Genomic DNA, 9,817 nt, shown 5'->3' on the forward strand with positions numbered 1-9,817 from the left:
TATTATTGTTATTTTTTTTTTTTTGCTATAAATGAAAGCAGTGCTATATTTCTTCTTGTATAGGTAAGATATCTTTCATATAGGAAAGTCAGTTCCCAAAATAACACATGACTCACAATTTATCCTTGACTATGGTCCAATAGTACATAAAAGAGCTCTCAGGCTTTAGAGGCCAAAAAACCAGCATAAAATTCATTTATAATACAATAGATTTTCCCTCATCTTTTTACTAATCAGTCAAAATAAGGTCTGTTTCATTACTAAAATGTGCTGTTTACCTAGGTAAGTAAATCAAGAAAATGGAATAATTAATGATTTTTTTAAAAAGTCCACTTGGTTATCTAAATTTGGCCAAACTAATCTTTGGAAATTATTATTTTGGATAGCCCTAGGCCAACTGGAAAGTTAGATACAAAATGAGTTCCAAAAGTTTCTTATAATATTTGTGATTATTCTCATGCTTTTTGCTTTCTTCTGTTGTCTAATTTCAAAGGTAACTAAATGTTACTGCACAGCCATTATCCAGAGCCAAAATCTAAGTACCAATACTCTGACAAAAAGTAACTAAAAAACCATGAAAGCTAAGGTGAACTAATGATGGATCATTTCAGAGGTTATTGAGAAAAGACAAGACTATTTATGGAAGTATTCCCAACTCTTTATAAATAATACCATACAGGCAACTGTAATGCTTTCTTCCCCAAGAGCTTCTACTGTCTTCATCATAAACAAGTTACAAGACTGATGATAATTTTTCTCAAATAGCTGTCAGGACTGACATTCCATGCATAGTGCTTCCTTGATAAATAATCATCCTGAATTGTATCAATATTTCCTTTTCAGAATATGAAACTTAAAACTTTAAGAGACTCCTATAAAACAAAACAAAACAAAACAATAAAAAGCTCAAAGGATTTGCAAAAAAAAGAGGTAACTGAAACCTTTGAAGAAGTTTAGAACATTCCACCCTCAAATATTCCACTCTGGCATATTAACTATTTTGACTTAAAGGCACTTGGAAACAACATCAAACCCAAGAGAAACACTGATTTTCTTTCTTTTTCTTAAATTGAGAGATAATATTCCTATATGAAAGATATCTTCCCTTTATGAGAAGAAAAGTAACATCGCTTTCATTTATAGCAAAAAAAAAAAAAATTAATAGGATCTAGTACTAACCTCATTTTATAAACAAAGATATTGAGACACAGTTATGTGTAAAATGTCTGAAAGGATACAGAAGAAACTGCCAATGGTAGATGATTTGGGAGAAAAAAAAATAAGTGCTAAAATAAGAGGAAGACAATTTTTCTGTTGTATTGTTTGATTTATTTTTATTTTTTATTTTTAGCATGTGAATGTATTATTCTATAATTATCTGAAGAAAAAGTGATGTAACTGATGGAAAGACCTAGTGGTCATTATCAGAAGATGTAAAATTTCCTTTTAGCCAAAGATTATGGGAGCATATGAAGATGTTTCTACAAAGTAGAAGGTAAATAAGCATGCTCCCAGGCAGAGTGCCTTCACATAGAAGTATTCCGGTTATCTCTTGGTAACTGGCTTATTAGTTTCTATATATTTTGCCATTCTTGAAACTTTAAATCCTCTAAGAATGGTCGTTGTCATTTTTTCTGCTATATTCATCACTGCCCCATTGACACAGCAATGGAATTACTAACAGAAATTGTAAACAATTTTTAAGCAAGTTATTTTTAACAGTCCAGGTAAGAGATAATAAACTATATTGGGGGAGTATATTAAGACTAGTGAAAAAGAGATAGATAACTATTAACTCTCTTTGGTTATATTCTATGTAGAGACTTTCTGAGTAAGAATCTCTTGAATCCTAGGAGCCATTTGATAGACTTTTCCTAAACATTTCTGTTTATCTTCATATGAATGAAAGAACATTTGACTCTCTATGAAGAAGATCAACCAATATAGATATATTGAGTCTTAAACATAATCTTCGAAATTAAATTTCCTATCCAATTTTTTCCTCTGTTAATTCTTCCGAGTGTTTATAAGCTGGCAGGTAAAACACTCTGTCGATCAGGTGATATTTCCTTAAATTCTATTTCTACGGACGTCCCAATCCTTAAGCTTGACCCAGTTTCATTCTTGAATTTCAAACCTGGTAGTTGGATTCCCTGTACCTTAGGGCACTGTAATGGTTCCCTGCTTATGATCTATTCTCTCTGTATCTAGTCTTCCTTCTGGCTTGACACACTCCAACTAACTCTGGACAAAGATCTGCTACTCCATCTGCCTCCTGGGATACCCCTAGAGTGTATTACCTTTAACCAGATAGTCTCATCCAATACAGGACAAAAATAAGGTCTCATGTCAATTTATCACTACCGCCCTAAATTAGGAAGTGGTGGCAGAGATTGATAGGGAGTCCTTTATACCCTGGGAACCAATAGTTGGGAAATCCTGTCAATTTGAATAATAAATGTTCCTCTAACTCGCTTGTTCTCAGAATCCTGATGCCACTATAAGTGCCCCTTTTATATCACACACACACACACACACACACACACGCACGCACGCACGCACGCATGCACACATGCACGCATGCACACATGCACGCACACGCATGCGCATGCGTTTTTCCTGACACTCAGCTTCAAACTGCTTGGGCAGTTTCTTCACTGCTTTGGGGACAGAAATAGAATCTCAAATATACCAGAACTTTTCCTAAACTCTGTACATATCACCTTACTTTCCACATTCATAGATGAGCAAAAGGATTTCTGCCAGCATTTCAGTAAATAATAAAAGCTAGATATCTCTTTGTTGAAGGTTGAATTATCAGAGACAAACTAATATGGAACTTATATAAAAATGTATAGCACAGGAGAAGTAAAGCCAAGTTCTGATGACTGAGAAGGAAAAGGAAAATTTTTCACATATCTAATTTCCTGCTGAAAACAAAAAATCTTTGAAAATATTTAGTTTATGTTCTCAAGAAAAATGTCTCTTTGGAGGACACTGGATTAATTAAACAAGAGAATCTGATAAGAGACCAGGCCACTAAGGTTGCTATTAGCACATTTATACAAATTAGAAAAAAGTGTCCTTCACTTCCCTGCATCAGGCTGTAGATCTTAACTAGGGAGCTCAGACTGAATTTTAGCCTCCAGCCCCACCTTTAGTTAGCACTTTTGCAAAGAAAAATTGTGCATTTGGATGACAACCAACACAAGGAAAATCTAAAATATAACAGCCAAAGTATATTCATATTAGAGATATTATTATTGTGCACCAAACACTGTATCAAGCACTTGCTACAAAAATACAAATGAAGCATAGTTCTTGGCCTGAAGGAGCTCACAGTTTAGCAAACCAAATTAATTATGCAAAATACGAGACTAAAATACAAAGAAAAGAGATAAAGAGATTAAAATAACAGGAGCTATAATAATGGATACACAAGAAAGTCATATATTTCCAACCTTTCTAATCTGTGAATAATAGACTATTTTAAGCACCAAAGAAAATAAAGGGAATGACCAATGTCACACTAAAAGAAAACTTTCTTGATCAAAAAAATTATTTGATCCCAGAGTTGAGTGTTCCCTAAGTTTCAAGAAAAATTAATAAATATATTTACATCATGATGACTATTTAAAGCTCAAAAGCAAAAAACAAACAAACAAAACCAAAAGCTTACAAAGCTCCAAACAAAAATTAAATTACCTAAAACAGAATGAAAGTGAATTTTGTAATTCTAAATCCTTTATAATTCTAAATGCAGAAGAAAATAGAATGAAAACTAGGTTTAAATCTTCTGTAAAGAAGAATCTAAAGTTATTTAGTCTTTATATTTGACAATTATATAAATTTATATTTAATAATGTTTTGAAATATTTTATTGACCTGAAGTAGAATTTAAAACAGACTGGCTTAACTGCCAAATCACTGTAGAGGATAAACCAGGTAAATCACTGTAACAGGTAAACCAGTTTTTATAGAGGGGAAAATCCTACAGGGCAAAGGGAGAGCAGAGAGTGAGTATTGAACAAGCCAGACAAGGTACATATCAATTGTACTATCTCTTTCTGACAAGCTTTAGGATACAAGCCTTGCCCACAGACTTCTTCAGAGAGGTTCTTATGATTATACTTTGTAATTTATGACCTAATTATCCCAATAATAGAGATAGTTGTTGAATTTTTGAATTTTAGACACATGGTAAGGAATTGTGTTAAAATGTACCCAGGATATGTTTAATTGGGTATGGTAAGACATGCAGATATGGAAATAAATGACATTTAAAAAAGAGGGTTATACTCACAGATTCCTAGAAATAAGATGCACAAAAAGTGATGCAGGGCCGCATAGTGAGTCCTAGGTTGGCCAGGAAGCAGAAAGAACAAGGGAAAATATGGACAAAAGCCTTTATTGTGCTTTTTGTAGGAAGGTATAGATAAGTGAGGCAATGTAGGAAATTTAAGATTGGCTAGGTTGAATAACTTCAGTGGACCCTAGGATGTATCGACTGCCCCTATTTGCTTATTCCTGGTCTTGTGGAGCTATTAGGGTAGAGGCATGGTGGTTCACCCTGCAAGAGCTCTATAAAGGATGTATTTAGTGAGTATGGGCTCTGGATTGCTTGGTTTGCACATGAAAGGTGTGCTCACAGGGGAGTCATTTGCTATCCCTAGAAATTAGCTAACTCTGGGAGGGCAATCTCTCCAGGAAGAGCAAGGCCCCAAGATATCAAAATATAAAATACAGAAAAAAAATACATTTAATACAGAAATACAGACAGGAGAGTTATTGAAGCAGAGAGACTCACTGGGAAATATCAGTAAGCAGAATTCATAAAGCAACAGATACCATGGGGAAATAGAACCATCGAGAAATATAGGAAGCTATGACACTGTAAATCTGTGAGAGTAGGGATTAGGTACACATTGTTCATAGCTGAATATCTCCAGCAACTTTGACATTTTATTGACATACACATATTGAATAAATGAACGAATCACTTACTTTATCAATCAATCAATAGTAGAGAAAAAAAGAGCAAAGAGTTGATATAAATGAGTACGGTAGAAGCAAAGACAGGTAATAGTTAAGTCATAAAAGGGCAATGTCCTCAAGTAGAAACAGATACCTCCTGCTGAAGGGACAATAGGAAAAGCAGATCTCTAGAAACTCTTTTTGTTGTTTTTTTTTTAAATTCAGTTCTCTGTGAGATGGCTGTGGGGAGACTAAAAACCTATCTCCTCTCCTTCCCGTTTTCATATGTATTCTTAAATCCTCCTTAACAGAAACTAACAAGTTGATATGAGACTAAGCATAACATATTATATAAAAAATTCAAAGTTTAAAATTTAAAGGGTGAAAATAAATTTAAATTTCACTAAAATAAAAAAGAGCAAAATATATCAAAATAAATAATTTTATTAAAAAATTCATTCATTCAAGTAATATGTATTGAGTACCCATTAAGTGCCAGGTGTAAAGGCACATGATGAATAAGATAAATGCAATCCCTACATTAATAGAACCTAAAGTATGGTAAGGAAAATAAACAATTATAATAGGAGGCTGAAAAATTAGTATTCACATTTTCCAGATGCTATACTAGAGGCAGGCAAAAAGAAAAGGGTAGAGAACGGGGGCCAACACAGTATCACACAGTAAACAATATTGTCTTGTTTCTGAAAGCATCTAAAGTTCCTCCATTAGAGGTAATGTTGATAGGTTTGGGGTATAGTTTTTTACCAGGCTGAAAAAGTTTCCTCATAGTCCAACTTTTTAAAGAGTATATAATTTTAAGTGGGTGTTGGCCTTTACTAAATGCCTTTGCTGCATCTACTAAAAATAAAGTGATTTTTCAGCCCATTAATGTGCTAGGTTATATTGATACATATAATGTTGTTAAACCTTCCTGACAGCCCTGGTATAAAACCTATTTGATCAGAACACGTCACCTTTAAACATTTCACTATTTTCCTTAGGAAATGGAGCTATGATTTTTTCTTCTCATGTAAGGTACTATAAAAAGAACTTCCTTTATACAGAGAACAAAATAATGCCTCTGCTCATGCGTGTGTGTGTGTGTGTGTAATAATATGTCAGAAGGTAATAAATACTACAAAGAAAAATAAAATAAATTGAGAAGATAGAATATATGGGAAAATGAATGCTAGAGAAAGCAGTCATAAAATGTCCTTCTGATAAGATTTTAATAGGGATCTAGATGAAGTAAGAGAATGAATTATTTCAACATCTGGGGCTAGAGCCTTCTGGCAAAAGGCACCAAGTACAGAAGCTCTAAAGCAGAAGTGTTTGGCATTTTGAGAAGCAATAAGGAGGCCAGAAACGTGGGTGAGAATAGTAAGAAATGAGGTCAGAGAGGTAGAAAGGAGCCAAATCTTATAGGAGCTCAGAAGCTACTGAAAAGAATTTGTTGATATACGAAGTGATGTGGGAAGCCACTAGAGAGTTTTCAGCAGAAAAATGATATGTATGATTTCCTTTTAGAAGGGATGACCCTGATGTTGTAGGAAAGCAGCAAGATGGGTTAGGAGGCTGTTAAATACGTCTCTGCAAGGTGAGAGATGATGGTTGCTTGGAGAAGGTGTTGCCTTGGACACGTGAACAGATTTAGAATGTATTTAAGTGGTAGAGTCAACAGGATTTGCTTGATGGAAGTGGATGTATTTGGAAAACAGAATAAATAGGATTTGCTGATGTATGGACTGGGATATGAGAGAAAGAGAAAAGTCAAGTGCGATATTGTGATTTGTAAGAAATACATATTTGGTCAGTCAGATGAGCAAAATATATTTCTCACATATATATGGTCTTAGTCCATAGTGTCTAGCTCTCAGCTCCCAAAATGTGTGGAATTTCCTAAATGTTGAGAATGATAAAGGTGTCTTTATATTAATGAGGTGACATTTGGGGGCTTGTTGCCAGTGGAACCAACCACTCGATTACAGAGTTGAAACTGTTGGTCCCACCCCCTGACCCAGGGAAGGGAGAGGGGACAAAGGTCGAATCAATCACCTATGGCCAATGATTTAATCGATTATACCTATGTAAATGAAGCCTACATAAAAACCATAAGGACGGAGTTCAGAGAGCTTCCGGGCTGGCGAATACATGAAGGTGTTGGTAAAAACATGAAAGTGGCACATTTGCTTCTGATTAACCAGACTGAACTATCCCAAGAGTAGAAAAGGCAAGAAAACCAGGATACCTATCCTTTGGAGATCAACTCTTTTTTTACACTTAATCTATGCCATCACATTTACTTTCATGAGTGAATCTAACCACTGTCCTGTGCAGAAGACCAGTACCCATTAAAATATATTATTTGACATTTTAAAATTTAAATGTTATATTTCCCATATTATATAAGTTTATTAAAAAGTTTCCTTTGAGTTTAATGAGGATCAGGGCCCTATAATCTGATTGCCCCTAGATAAATTTATAAAATCAAGTTTTGAATCTGTAAAACTAAATGCATTGGACAACTCCACATGGATTTGTTCTATTTGTGAAAGGTATCCACTGGAGCTATACAATGTGACAGCCTACCTAGAAGATCTATCACCCAGGAGGTTCAATTGTTACGAAACAGTGACTTTACAAAAAAGTTGTTAGACTTCTGCCAGCCTCTGGTATTTAGTACCTATTTATTGATCTAGGACATAAATGCCTTATAGAGTACATGTCCTCAATTCCTGGCACAGCATTTAAGCAGAAAAAAAAAAAAGACTAAAACTGAACTTGTTAGTGCACTAAAGTACTAAAGTTACAAAAAAACAAATAAGAGGTATATTGTCAGCAAATAAATTTATATAATATTATATAAATATAAAAAAATATATTCAAATCTTGTTTCTGAAGAATTCAAAGTTAATTTCCTTACAGAGAACCAAGAGCACTACTGAGTGAATCCTGGGAAGTTTTACACTAACAAGAAACCAGCAATATCTTTTTATTTATTATTTATTTATTTATTTATTTATTTATTTATTTGGCCTGTAGCACCTGGTACTCCTAGGTGGTCTCCATCCAAGTACTAACCAGGCCTGATCCTGCTTAGCTTCCGAGATCAGATGAGATCGGGTGTGCTCAGGGTGGCATGGCCATAGGCCAGCAATATCTTTTTAATGTTATAAATAAATGTGGCTGAAAAGTCACTTAAAAAGTTGCACATATTTTACACTTGTATTTATATCAGTCAGGATATGCTAGATTACACTGAAGTAACCAACAATTCCATAATTTTAGTGGCTTTAGATAATAAAGATTAATTTCTCATTCAGGACACAGTCAGATGAGGAACTTTGTTTCACATCTCCTTACTCTAGGATCCAGGCTAATGGAGCCTCCACAATCGGAAACATTGCTTGTTGGGGGTGGGGGGAGGGGGAGCGGGGTATACTGGCTCTTAAAGGCCTCTCCCTCAAAGTGATATATGTCACTTCTTTAGCCAAAAGCAAGACACATGTCACACGGCCAAACTTTAAAAGGGTGAGAAAGTACAATTTTATCATATGCCCAAAGGAAGAGAACTAAAATATTTGTGAAAAGACCTTATAGTTGCCACAATAGGAAAAAAGGAATTCATAAAGGATAGGAAGTGTTACAACAAGAGATAGCTGGAATAAGAAATTGCTACTGATGCAGGGACTGGAACTTGAAGAAAGCTAGACATATATATAAGATTAGTGTTATCAAATCAAGTGGCAAAAATCCAATTGGCCAAGAGGTAGGAGAAATATCAACTCTCTTAGACTCAGAAGGTGAATATTAGAATCAAGAAGTTCTAGTGTTTTATTATGGTCAAGAGTGACCAGGGTTATCAGAGATATAAAAGTAGTTAGGACTTTTTGAGTGATGGAAATATTTTATATCTTTATTGTGATGGTTTATGCATTTGTCAAAGCACAATCAAATGATGAGCATTTGCTAAATGTAAATTATATCTCAAAAGAGTTGGTTTTTTAAAAAGTAGTTGGAAAAGTTAAATTTGTTGAAAATCATTTTCTCACTTTTTTTGTGATAAGGTGACACTTAAATACCTATATCCTAATTAAAGTCCATAGAATTCAACACATTTATAGAATCTAAGGCTCAGAAGAGTTGAGTAACTTGTCCAAAAATATATGATTAGAAGGTATAAGAACCAGCCACAAGGATCCAGGATAAAAAAATCAATTGGTTTGAGACTATGATCTGGGACATTGGTTTGGTAAAATAAGTCTGACCTGACTGCAAAATAATATTTAGTTTCTAGTACTTCTTATTGGGCATGGATCTGCTTTTGTGTGCAGGAGGCAAATAAAATAGAGCAGTGGTTCTTAGAGATGGACCCCTTTGAAAATCTCCTGAAAGTCAGAGACTAAATCACCAGAAAATGCATATAAATGTGTACATAAATTTGCCCATATTTTCAGAAGTTCATAAACCCCTAAAGGCTAAGCATAGAGGAATCCATGGACTAAAAGTTAATCAAATCAGAGTATAAACTCTAATTACTGAAAGAAATAGTGACAGTCAAACAGGCTCCGTGTATGGTGAATTATTTCAAACCATCGAAAATTTTTTTTCTGCTTTAACTAAGTTATACATCTGGTGACTTTTTTCTAAAACATTAAATAATATTTTTATTGCTTTCAGTTGGCAACAAGCCATATTGGAGCTACAAAAATCCATCTCCTTCCCACTCCCAAGATGAGATCAGCAATCTAAAATCAACTTCAGGTTAGTATGACAAACCACGTTTATTTAGGCTGAAGTCAGTGGCTAAAAATTTAGAATCAATGGGGAAATTTAAGAC

General features: G+C 34.3%; 1 pseudogene; it reads right to left on the reverse strand.

Annotated features, from left to right (window-relative positions):
* Positions 1-8,010: 8,010 nt before the first annotated feature.
* Positions 8,011-8,128, reverse strand: LOC120583600 (uncharacterized; annotated as a pseudogene).
* Positions 8,129-9,817: the final 1,689 nt, after the last annotated feature.

Source organism: Pteropus medius, unplaced genomic scaffold (genome assembly GCF_902729225.1).
Source record: "Pteropus medius unplaced genomic scaffold, Ma_sr-lr_union100, whole genome shotgun sequence".
Classification (NCBI taxonomy): domain Eukaryota; kingdom Metazoa; phylum Chordata; class Mammalia; order Chiroptera; family Pteropodidae; genus Pteropus; species Pteropus medius.